This window comes from Petaurus breviceps, unplaced genomic scaffold (genome assembly GCF_028583685.1).
Source record: "Petaurus breviceps papuanus isolate PSGF00001 unplaced genomic scaffold, PetGlider_PUasm1.0 171, whole genome shotgun sequence".
Classification (NCBI taxonomy): Eukaryota; Metazoa; Chordata; class Mammalia; order Diprotodontia; family Petauridae; genus Petaurus; species Petaurus breviceps.
This window is the reverse complement of record NW_027185754.1, coordinates 12193422-12205246: the sequence shown is the minus strand read 5'-3', so window position 1 is coordinate 12205246 and position 11825 is coordinate 12193422. Positions and strand designations below refer to the sequence as shown.

The window sequence follows — 11825 nt, the reverse complement described above, 5'->3', positions numbered from 1 at the left end:
GGGGTCATCCCATTTAACAGATTAGGCAACTAAGGCCTAGAAAGGTTAAGAAACTTACTGCTCAATGCACAAAGGAGAGCATCGCTAGAGCCCCAGCACCAGTTCTCCCCCTTCTCTTTTCCTCTGTATATCTCTGCTTCTGTCTCTCCTTCTCTTTGTTTCTGTCTCTCTGAAGCTGTCTCTGTTTCTCTTGTCTCCCTCCCTCCTCTCAGTCTCTCTGTCTCTGTTTCTCCACCCCCCCCCCAACACACACACCTTCCTCCACTGCCCAAGGCTCTTAATTCAACTGGAAACAGGGCAGAAAGAAGCTTCTTCAATCCCCACCAAACATCACCTATACAGGCCACACTTAGTACTGTTCCTTTGGTGAGGTCCATTCTAAGGAAAGCCAACGATGCTAAGAAACTATATGCTTTGACGTAAGTAGGACAAGGACTGGCCCTGTGAGCTACACAGTCACATGGTACTTGCCCAGGCCCACAGGGGCTTCAAGTGTACGCCAGATGCTTCAAGATCAGTCTCCATCCACCCCCTATAACACTACCTTTCACTGACATTAAGAGAATATGGGAAATACAGCTGTTTGTTTTGGCTTACCCAAGTCACACAAGTGGTAAGCATCAGAGTTAGGATTCAAATTCGGGTCTTCTGACTCCAAATTCAGGGCTATTTTTAGCACACAATGCTGGATAAGTAATTCAGTTGTTGATGGGAAGTTAATGTGGAAGAAGGCCCAACTCAGGGAATAATATTAATGGACCCAGGCATGCTTTGGAACCTCTCCATAAAGCTACACAGAAATTAAAGAGCATTTCTGGGCTTTTTTTACAAGAAATCAATTTGTAGCCACACAGCACAGAGCCCTACTGGAAAGTGGTACCTAGGGTGACTGACTGCTACAATTGATTTACATATTTGTTTGCTATTCATTTCAGAAGCAGGGAAGAGAGAGAGAGGGAGAGGGAGAGAGAGAAAGAGGGGTGGGGGAGGGAGAGAGGGAAAGAGGGAGAGCAAGAGGGAGAGGGAGATGGAAAAGAAGGGAGAGGGAAAAGGAGGGAGAGAGAAAAGGAGAGAGAGGAGAGAGAAAAGGAGAGAGAGAGAGAGAGAGAGAGAGAAACTCCAATTCATTGCCTGGTTTCCAATAGCCACTGTTTATGAAACACAAGTGATAGGACAATCTCTAAAAAGTTTGCAGAACCATGCAAACATCCAAGAAAATAATGATGAGATCTCTGTGTACTGGGCTGAGTCTAATTGAATTATGTGGATTTCATTTCCATTCTACAAAATGAAGTTAACTGTCTCAAAAATAAAATAAAATAAAATAAAAAGGTAGGCTAAAGCATCTTTGTTCTTTTGGCAGTAACCACACAAAGAGCAAGTAATGAAATAATTCAATTCAGATTGCACCTGCTCATAGTATTCCCTCTCCTTCTGTGTAAAGCAGATTACAATGGCTTGGGTTTTTTTTTTCCAAAATCTATGTGCTAGTTGTACCAGAGCTATAAAATAATTATTAATGCTTTTCCCTATTTAGCACCTAGTCCACCAAACATGGTCTTTATGTCATTTCACAACAAAGACATTATGGATACCTACCTAATAGCTTTTCCCAACAGGCAGCAGGTTTTGAACCCTACCCCCAGCCTCTGGGAAACAGCATTCATGTCCTAGAAGACAATAGGAAAGACAGACAAAATAGAGCTATGCACCCAATATATATAGCTAAGTTATCCCAGCCCACAGTCCAACAGAGACAGCTGAGTAGCAAGGAGGCTTGGTGAACCCTACTTCTGACTATATCAGTGACTCAATCCTGGGAAAAAGAGGGGAGCACATGCAACCACAATAAAGAAAAGATATTCAAGTTTAGAGAAATCAGGTTGAACCAGACAAATGTTCAGTTCCCTGGTATTGCCTGTATTTTGACTTCTTGATCTGGTACAGAGTCTCTGGTCCTAAATCCCTGCTAGGTCAACTAGTCTTCCCATTTGTCTCAGCCCGATCTTGTCAGTGTGATGCCCCGAAAAAATGTCTAAACTTGAGGTCAGAAGCCTGAGTTTGAATCCTGGCTCTGCCACTTACTACCTGTGTAACCTTGAGCCAGTCACTTGAACTTCCTTGGGCCTCAGTTTCCTCATTTATAAAATGAGGAGTCTGGACTAGAAGATCTCTAAGGCATCTTCTACATCTATAATCCTATGCTCTTGGACCCCCACAGATGAGGTACCAACTTGGCCTCCTCATTTTTTATTTACATTTACTCTACCACCAACCTTGACCCTAGGAAACTACTATCTTTCCTCCCTCCCACCACTATCACTAGCACCTGTCAGCCTTAGGCAGTCTGACTCAATTCTAATTCTTAAGCTCCAACTTCTAGGGATATAAATCCAAAAATGTGACACTCTCTGCCCTCAGAGAACTTACTAAATGGTTACCATACAGTCATAGACAAGTAAATAATAGGCTTTCTTCTTTTTTTTTTTTTCCCAATCAGTGATTTCATTGGCATTGGGCACTTCCTACAAGAAACTCCCTCTGCCAATATAGGTCAGCACCTGCTCTATGATTTAGTTATAGAGAATCGCCTGAGGCAGGGCCAACTTAAGTGATTTACTCAGGGTCACTATAGCCCCTTTGGGTCAGATACAGGACTTGACCCCTTATCTTCCTGATAGTCAGGCAAGCTCTGTACACACGACATGATGCTGCCTATATACATTCAGGATGTATACAAAATAAATCAACTGGGATCTGTTTCATCAAACATAGGCATACCCTGATACTGAGTTACTGATATTGATACAAGTTTCATGCCAGGGTACAGATGTTGTCTTCTTCTGTCTGCTACTCTTCAGGACCACTGTCCAGGAAAGACAATAGTACTCTCAACCAGAAAACAACGAAACACTCTGTTCCATTCACAAATCCACAATAATCTGGATATCTTCTCAGCATTTATCCAGATACAAAGTCCAAAACACTTACTTCTTTGCAAAACAGCTAGATATAGTCAAGGCAAAATATTAAAATGCCCCTTCAGTCTCAGTGCATTACAATGACCTCAAACCTAACACCAGAAAAAGTCTGAACACAATATTGCATCCACCACTTTACAATATCTCTGCCTGATCTGCCCAGATCTATATGGAGAAAAGGAATTTTTAAAAATTCTTCTCATGTTGCCTAAAGGTCATGGCTACTTGACCAAAATGAGCCAGGCTCAGTCACCTTTGATCTTCCATCTCAAAGTGCAACAGATTTAACTTGTCTTCAGAGGGCCAGCTTTGGACTTGAAAATTTCAGTGGTGAACTAAGCAAGCGAGCTCCAGCATGAATCTAGAGGACTCTGACATTGAAAATTCAGTTCATCCTGCCATTTTGGAATTCCCATAAAATACTTTAATGTTTCATTGATTGCCAACTCAACTGTTTTAACTAGTACCTGGGATATACTTAGTGGGTATCCAGTTTAGCAGGCTATTATACCCTTTAATTGCATGATAATATTATGTTCATGATGGTAATACAGATGAGGCCATACAAGGCTTTTTTGAATAATTAAATGTCAAGGACTAAAAAATAGGTTGGAAAGACACTGAAACATAATGTGACTTGAGAAAGATGTCCTTCATTTAGCCTAGGGGCACAGGTAGACTGTATGGTTAATGAGCAGCTAAATTCTTATAAGTTCAATGGCTAAAGCCAGTCCTTGTTTTCTAAGGAAATTTCAATGTTTTGGATTCTATTTTAAAAGATTGTGCTGAGCCTCATCGGGTATGAGAGTCATCTTTCCTAACTCCCATTGATTGAGACCTCACTAAAAGAAAAAAGAGGGAGAAAGAATTCTCTTTGCTAAAAGACTGAAAGTACTGTGCTGATGCTTTCTTAAGCTTCCATCTGAATTCCTTTCTTTGGGGAACTGAATTTGGGATCTCAAATTCATGAAGGCCACTCCTCACCCTTCATATCCTCCAGGAAGGGAAAGACTCTTTGTAAATCCAGCTCCTTTCTGGCCTCGGGCCAAAGTGTGTTTTCTTTCCTGACCTCAAGTGTATGTGGGAGGTCCCTTTCTCCCAGGCTCTGACAAAGTCACAGGACAGACACTAGCTGTACGATAGCATTTCCCAGTCCTTTCAAATAGAAATTGTGCTCACAAGAGCACATGGGCAAAGACGAGCTGAAGAAAGAGTGGCTCCTTCTCACGGCCTCTCAGTTCTTTTCCCACAATTTCTATGAAACAATATAATAGTCTATTTGCTTTGCCCAGCAATGGCTGGTTCTCATGTAATTCAGAGATATCAACTAGAAAGAATGTAATTAGGGGACAGAAAGGCACAGGGTAACTTTAATCTTTCTAAAGAGCAGCCCATACCTCCCTGATGCCTTACAGCTCATTTTTATTCCTCATCTACTCAGCTCCCAGAACTGATTGCTAATTCTGGTTGTTGGCGGAGGGCAATCATGCATTCCCTAATAGAGCTGGCCAGCCTCCATTTGTTTATAAAAACTAAACTAACCCTTGTTTATCTCCTTTCCCATTTCACAGAGAAAAAAAAAGTTTGCTTCATCTTTTGCCCATCACCAGTTGTTGCCAGACATGGGCAGAATCAGGGATAGAAATGCATTTTTAAATAATTTTAAAAAAACAATGCTCTCTATAAAATCAACTTTTCATTAAACCAACTACCAATGATCATTCATGATGGCAAAAATGCAAGGGCATGCCCAATAAAAGACTGATTCAGGGAAATACCTAACAAAATTTGAGTCCAACACCCAAGACTTCTTTTACATGACCCTAGATTTTTCATTTGGAGTTATCCCTTTATCAAATGAGACCCAAATAAAGATTGAACCGAGTTCTTCAACCTCCCATCTCCCAACCTTTCCTACCACCCTCCAGTGCCTTTCTGCCCCTGCACACAGTAGTAGCTCCTCTCCCTCCAGTCACATTAGCTTTACTCCTTACTCAGTTCATATAAACAGGTTAATGGCTACAATGAAATGACAAGGAAGCAATGTGGGAAAATACCAAAAGAACTAGATTTGAAGTAGAGAACCAGGGTTTGAATCTTGGCTGGGCTATTATTACCTGTGTGACCTTGGGCAAGTCATTTAACTTTGGGGGGCCTCAGCCTCCTCATAAAGGGTGTGGATTAGATCAAAGCCATACTTAAGGTATGGCAAAGAGCAGGGCATTCAGATGCCACCAAAAGAATTGTTCTGTGGGGTGTTTTGTCCCCAAGGAATAAGATTTAGCATCTTTTTACAAAATCTGTATTCAAACCCCTATTTAGGACATTCCTTTAAGAAACCAACAAATCAGGTCACAGAAAGCAAAATGGAAGCCAGTAGTCTAGCACCTGACCTAAAAGACACAGAAAACTAAAAACAACAATAAGGAGTCATATTTGGGGTAAACCAGAATGTCAAAATCAATCAAGAAATCAGTAAACGAGCAGAGTCATGTCTCTGGGACTCAGGGATCAGATCTAGAACAAAGCATTCCTTCCTTATCTCCTTTTATATACAGGAGAAATCAGGTTAAATTTTATTATTATTATTATAGCTAACATTTAGAAGGCAGCTAGGTGGTGCAGCAGAGTGCTGGCTCTGGAATCAGGAGGACTCATCTCCCTGAGTTCAAATATGGCCTCAGACACTTATTAGCTGTGTAACCCTGGGAAAGTCACTTAACTCTGTTTGCCTCCATTTCTTCATCTGTAAAATAAGCTATAGAAGGAAATAGCAAACCACTCCAGTATCTTTGCCAAGAAAATCCCAAATGAATCATGAAAAGTTGGATATGACTGAACAACAAAACAATTTTAGAGTACCTTAAGACTTGCAAAGTGCTTCATTATATATTATTTGAGGCTCACAACAACCCTTCAAGGTAGATTCTATTATCATTACTCTAACTTTACAGACAAGGAAACTGAGGCTCAAAGAAGTTGAAGTTGCCTATGATCACACATCTAGCAAACATCTAAGATATGATTCAAATTCAGGTCTTCCTGACTCCAAATTCTGTGCTTTAACCATTCTGTCCAACAGGGACATCTTCAAATGGGAAAAGAAGACACAAGGTTGCAGTGTGCTGATAAATTTTTAACAACCAGATCTCCAGAAAATAAAAATGTACACTAGATACATTTAAGCTTAATACACATTGCTAGTATTTTCTCCATCACCTTCTTAAGTCCAGACAATTAATAAAACAATTCACTCAAGTCATATATTTGCCCATTTCTGGGGTGTAAACACTCACACTGAAATTTTAATTATGATCATCTTTCTTGAGCCACTTCAAACTGGCTTCAGCACATCCCTGATGCAAGACCAGCAACCAACAGGGAATGTGGAAGAAAGGAGGAACAGAGCTGGATCTGAATCCTGGTTAAGCCAGTTACTGCCCATGTGATTTTGGCCAAGTCACTTAGTATCTCTGGGCCTCAGTTTCCTGATCTGTAAAAAAAAAAAAAATAGAGGTTAAATTATATCCCTGATGGCTCTAAACCCTATGCTTCTATGATAAAGTCAAGGTTACAGGTTCTATTTCTAGCTCAGTAGATTTACATAGAAAAAAAATCTATCTCATGACTCCTGCCTAAATCCCTAAACCTCACTAACTGTCTCCTAAGTGTATGCTGCTGGTCATCAGGAAGCCTGGTGAGAGAGTCTTGAGGATTAACAGAAAGGGTTGAAGATGGGTTAGTTGGAGAAAAGAGGATTTGGGGGACATAATAAAATATCTTCAAGTATTTGCTGTTGTATTGAGAATGTATTCGACTTGTCCTGTTTGATCCCAGAAGGCAAAACCAGGAACAGCAGGAAGTTGCTAAGAAGCCAATTTAGGCTTGATGTCAGGTAGAACTAGCTAATAATGAGAGCTGTCCAAAAGTGGAATGGAATTGATAGGGAGACAGTGGATTCTTGCTCCTCAGAGGTCTTCAAGCAAAGGCTGGACAGCCACTTGTCAGGTATGTTATGGTGGAAATCTCTTTCATGTATGAGTTGGACTAGATGGCTTCTACAATCCCTTCCAATTCTTAAATTCTGTGATTCTGTAATCACAAACATGGACAGTTCAGTGCAAACCCAACCCCTTTACTGGGAAAATGTAGTGCCTCCTGTTGGCATCAGTTTGGAACTCTCTGGACAACATGTTCCATTAAAACCCAAAGCCAATGACAACTAGTCCCCATATTCATCATGTATTACCAGCATCACCCTCCCTTAAGTCAGAAGGAAATTGAGAGGAACTCAAGACAGGCCAATTGACCTCCCTAGACTTTAACCCCCACTCCATTTTTAAGGCAAATCCACTCTGCCAACAAAACATAAATGGCTTAGAGATAAGGGGTTCCAGTGAGACATGAAGGCAGGAAATTCTGATACAACAAAAGGGAAGAGATTTGTAGAAAATCCTCAGTCAGAAGGGATTCTTCTCTAGCAAAGCAGAGGTTAGGTCCCCAGTATTTTGGAGGACAGTGCCTCCTGCTACATGATAAGCAATGACAAAGAAAAAGGCTTGACTCCAGTTTATAGTATCTGAAAAATAATAGGAATGAAAGGGGAGGCGGGGCAAGCCTGATTTTCTCTGGTGACTCAATAAACAGCAGTAAGTCTCTTTAAGAGCCATTTAGCACATCTCAGTCAACTTTGCAGCTGCCTAAGGTTTGGACTGTGATTGGTGGTAAAGGAATTATTTCTTAGGAAAGAAATTCCAAGGTTTTGGTAACTCTGCTTTTGACTTCAAAAGATTCTGAAACTTATGATCTCTTTTTTTCAGTGGGAGTGGGGAAAATAGAGAAATTATTTTTTAATTTTTTTATTTCATTAAATATTTCCCAGTTACATGTAAAAAAATATAACAATCATTTTTTAAAAATTTTAGTTCCAAATTCTCTCCCTCTCTCTCACCCCTCCTCCCTCTCTGAGAAGGCAAGCACTTTGAAATAATTTATTCATAGAAATCATGCAAAACATATTTCTTTATTAGCCATGTTGTAAAAGAAAATACAAACAAAATAAAACAATAAAATAAAGAGAGTGCTTGTTTGTTTTTCTAAGTATGCTTCAATCTGTATTCAAGAGATCATCAGTCTCTCTGGAGACATATAACATTTTTCATCATGGGCCCTTTGAAATTGTCTTGGGTCATTGTTTGATCAGAGTAGTTAAGTCATTCACTATTGATTATCCTCATAGCATTACTGTTACTATATACAACGTTCTCCTGGTTCTGCTCATTCACTTTGCATCAGTTCATATAAGTAGGTAATAGTATTCCACCACAATCATACAGAAACTTGTTCAGTCATTCCCCAATTTATGGGTATCCCCTCAATTTCCAATTCTTTTCCACTACAAAAAGGGCCACTATAAGTATTTTCATACAATAGGTCCTTTTCCCTTTTCTTTAATCTTTTTGGGATACAGACCTAGTAATGCTATTACTGGGTCAAAAGGTAGGAACAGTTTTATAGCCCTTTGGGCATAATTCCAAATTGTTCTCTATAATGGCTGGACCAATTCATTACTCCACCAATGATGCATAAGCATTTCAATTTTTCCACATCCCCTCCAGCATTTGTTATTTTCCTTTTCTGTAATATTAGTTAATCTGATAAGTGTGAGGTGGTATCTCAGAGTTGTTTTGATTTGTTGCTGTGGAGTCATTCAGTCGTGCCCAATTCTTAGTGACCCTGTGGACCATACATAAGTAAGTACTTAGTAAATGTTTTATTTCATTTCTTATTTCACAGCAATTCTCAAAGATCATCCATTTGAGCAGTAAAGGAATCTGATTACTGAAGAGCACCTATGTCAATCAAATCTATCGTCCTTAAACTCTTCCTCATTTATTTTACATAAATATAGGATTGTAGATTTAGGGCTGGAAGGAACCTCAGGGGCCATGATCCGACTCCATTTTCAGATCCAGAAATCTAAGACCAATGAGGCTAACTACTTTGCCCGAAGTGACACACAGTAAATGGTAGAGTCTGGATTCTTATCAGTTTCCTCTTACTCTAAATTCACTGTTCATTTCACTGTCCCATGCTCCAGGTTCCACAACCAGAAAATTATAAAGGTTAAGAAAACATGGATATCATAGTGACTTTGTAACATAAACAGGGTGAAATCAAATCCACAAATAGGGGATCTCCAAGCTGCTTTCCGCTCTGAATCTATGATCCTCTGATCCTTCCCAAGATGCAGTGATTCTAGGTGCTAAGAACCTTGGGAGGCATCATGGTATAGTGAATAGAGTGCTATCTTCAAGACAAAAGGACCTGGGTTCAAATTCTGATTTTGACACTGTGATTTAAATCACCTTGTTTTTACTCAGTCCCTCAGTTCCTTCATCTGTAAAATAGATATAATAATAGCACCTACTCCCCGGGGTTGCTGAAATTATGTTTGTAAAATGCTTTGCAGCATATAAAGCACCATATAAAATGCTGGCTATATATGGCATAGTCCCTGCCAAGAAGGAGCTAATAGCCTATCCGACTGGGAGAAAAAAAAGCTGTTATAGATCTGTGTGTCCAGATACAGAATTTCATCATTGCATAAAATCATAATTGCAAGGAGATCCCATCACTGATGCAAATCAACATTTCCTTTGTTACCTAGAATTTTAGAGAGTTACCTAAAAAACATTGAGTGTTTAAATGACTTACAGCCAGTATGTATCAGAGACAGGACTAGAACTCAGGTCTTCCCTGCTCCAAGGTCAACCATACCACTATGATGTCTCTAACTATCTATTTTTTGTTTTGTTTTCTAACTAGCTATTTTAAAAATAAACAAATAACAGTTCAAAACAATAGCACAAGAGATATCCCAAGGCCAGATATGATTGATTACCAAAAAAATAATGTACACAAGTCTCAGAGGGTCTCAGAGAAAGCTTCTCGAAGGAGAGAAAGGCTTGGGTTGGGCCAAAGCTTGAGGGCAGGGTTTAGATAGGTAGAACTGAGTGAGGAGGGAGGCATTGGGGTTAGGGAAAAGGATAGAGGGAAAGCAGGACAATCAAGGTTAGATCCTCTCTCTCCCACTAACAATGCAGCCTACAGATCTCTGAGGTTTCCTTCCCACTCTGCAAGACTGAAGTGTATAACCAGAAATCCTCCGGAAGCCAGTCTAACAGCCTGAACACGCAACCCCCTCACAACCAAAAGCTGCCTTCAGCTAAAATCCACAAGCCACCTCCAAAACCAATGGCCCAGCACCTGTCATTAGTGGTATTTATTACACCCGCCTGAGGTCATATTTGGGGCACCAAGTATCTCTAATGTGTCCTCCCTTTTCTCTTTATTTCCATAATTTCTAGGATATCTTCCCAGATGTCCTCGTTTATTAGAGTGAAGTCTTCCCCACAGGCTGTTTCCTCAACTCAAAAGTTTCTCTCCTGCCCTCTTTCTAAGCTGAGCACCAATTCCTGAGTCTGAATTTACTGTCTATTGATTGCCTGGGATTCATTATTTTCTATTGACTGCTCATGCCTTTGGTATTATGGAAAAATGCTAATTCCTTAATAATTTATACCATATGTGGACCATCCGAAGCAAAAGCCCCTCTTTTCCTCCCTTTTATGGGTCTGGTTCATTTCCTTTTGGGGAACATCTTGATCCACATGAAATCATGAAAATGAAAGTGTCAAATTATTTTGATTTGCGGCAGAGCTGACAATGCCTCCTTTGGCTCCCCTCCTCTGACACTTTGCTTTCAGGATTGCAGACACTGAGTGGAAAAAAAGAGACATTAGCTAGATGAGCCAAGAACGGGGGTTTGCCGCTACAAATTGTGCAAAGGGGTAGTTAGAGCAATTAGATCAGGGCTGATAAGTTAGTGGCATTTGAAATGCCTCAGTGAAGAGTTAGATACAAATTACCAAAGTCTTGTTGAAGTTTTCCTCAGGTCCCCAGCACTGCAAGGCAGGCTTCCTTCAATTCAAGTAGGTAGCAGCCCCTCTGGACTCAGGCTGATGTTTCCCTGTGAAGGAGATAGGATGAAGGGGAAAGGCCTCAAAAAAGACAAACCCTGTGAGAAGAGCTATTGTCCAGGGGGGACACTTCTACACTACTGTGATTTCAGGGAGAGCTCACTACCCCCTAAATACAACCAGCACCCTCCTTTCCACCCCCTACCCAGAAAATATGTCCGCAGTGTCCACAAAGGGTTTTTTTTCTTTGCACCACCATATGGTTGCCATTTGACGCCCTATCTATCCTCCAACTCACAGCTCAAAATACTACCTCCTCTAGAAGTTTACCCTGATTTCCTCATTAGCTATGCTATGCTCTCTTCCTCCACTGAACTACCCCAGGACTTGCTTTATACAGCCCTGGTGGCACATCTCACACTTTGCTTTATATTTTAGGGCATAGAGGCAGCTAAATGGCTTGGTGGATGGCATGCTGGGCCCAGAGTCAGGAAGATCCGAGTTCAAAGGTGACTGACACAGTCATCCTGACTTATGTCTTGCCACTGGACTCTGATGACTCTGGAGGAGAGAGGAGGCTGATGGCTTTATACACCTCTGACTCACATAAATGCAATTCACTTGCAAGTCAAGACGTCACCCTCTTGGTGTCACTGGCCTTCTTCAAGAACAAAGGACACAAAAAATTAAAAAACAAAAAAAAATAATTTTAAAAAAACAAAGGACATGACAACAACAATCTGAGATCAAATTTTGCCTCAAACACTTACTGGCTGTGTGACCTTGGGCAAGTTATTTAATCTTTGCCTCAGTTCCCTCATCTCTAAAATGGGGATAATAACAGCACCTGTCCTCCCAGGGT

General features: G+C 40.5%; 1 long non-coding RNA gene across 1 annotated transcript in view; it reads right to left on the bottom strand.

Annotated features, from left to right (window-relative positions):
* Window positions 1-11305, bottom strand: part of LOC138157280 (uncharacterized) — a 97832-nt gene extending 86527 nt beyond the window's left edge. Inside the window, exons 1-3 of the long non-coding RNA XR_011167349.1 lie at window positions 10913-11305; window positions 10567-10761; window positions 6278-6474 (exon numbers count right to left, since the gene is read on the bottom strand). This is a non-coding gene — a long non-coding RNA (uncharacterized lncRNA). The remainder of the gene's footprint in view (window positions 1-6277; window positions 6475-10566; window positions 10762-10912) is intronic.
* Window positions 11306-11825: the final 520 nt, after the last annotated feature.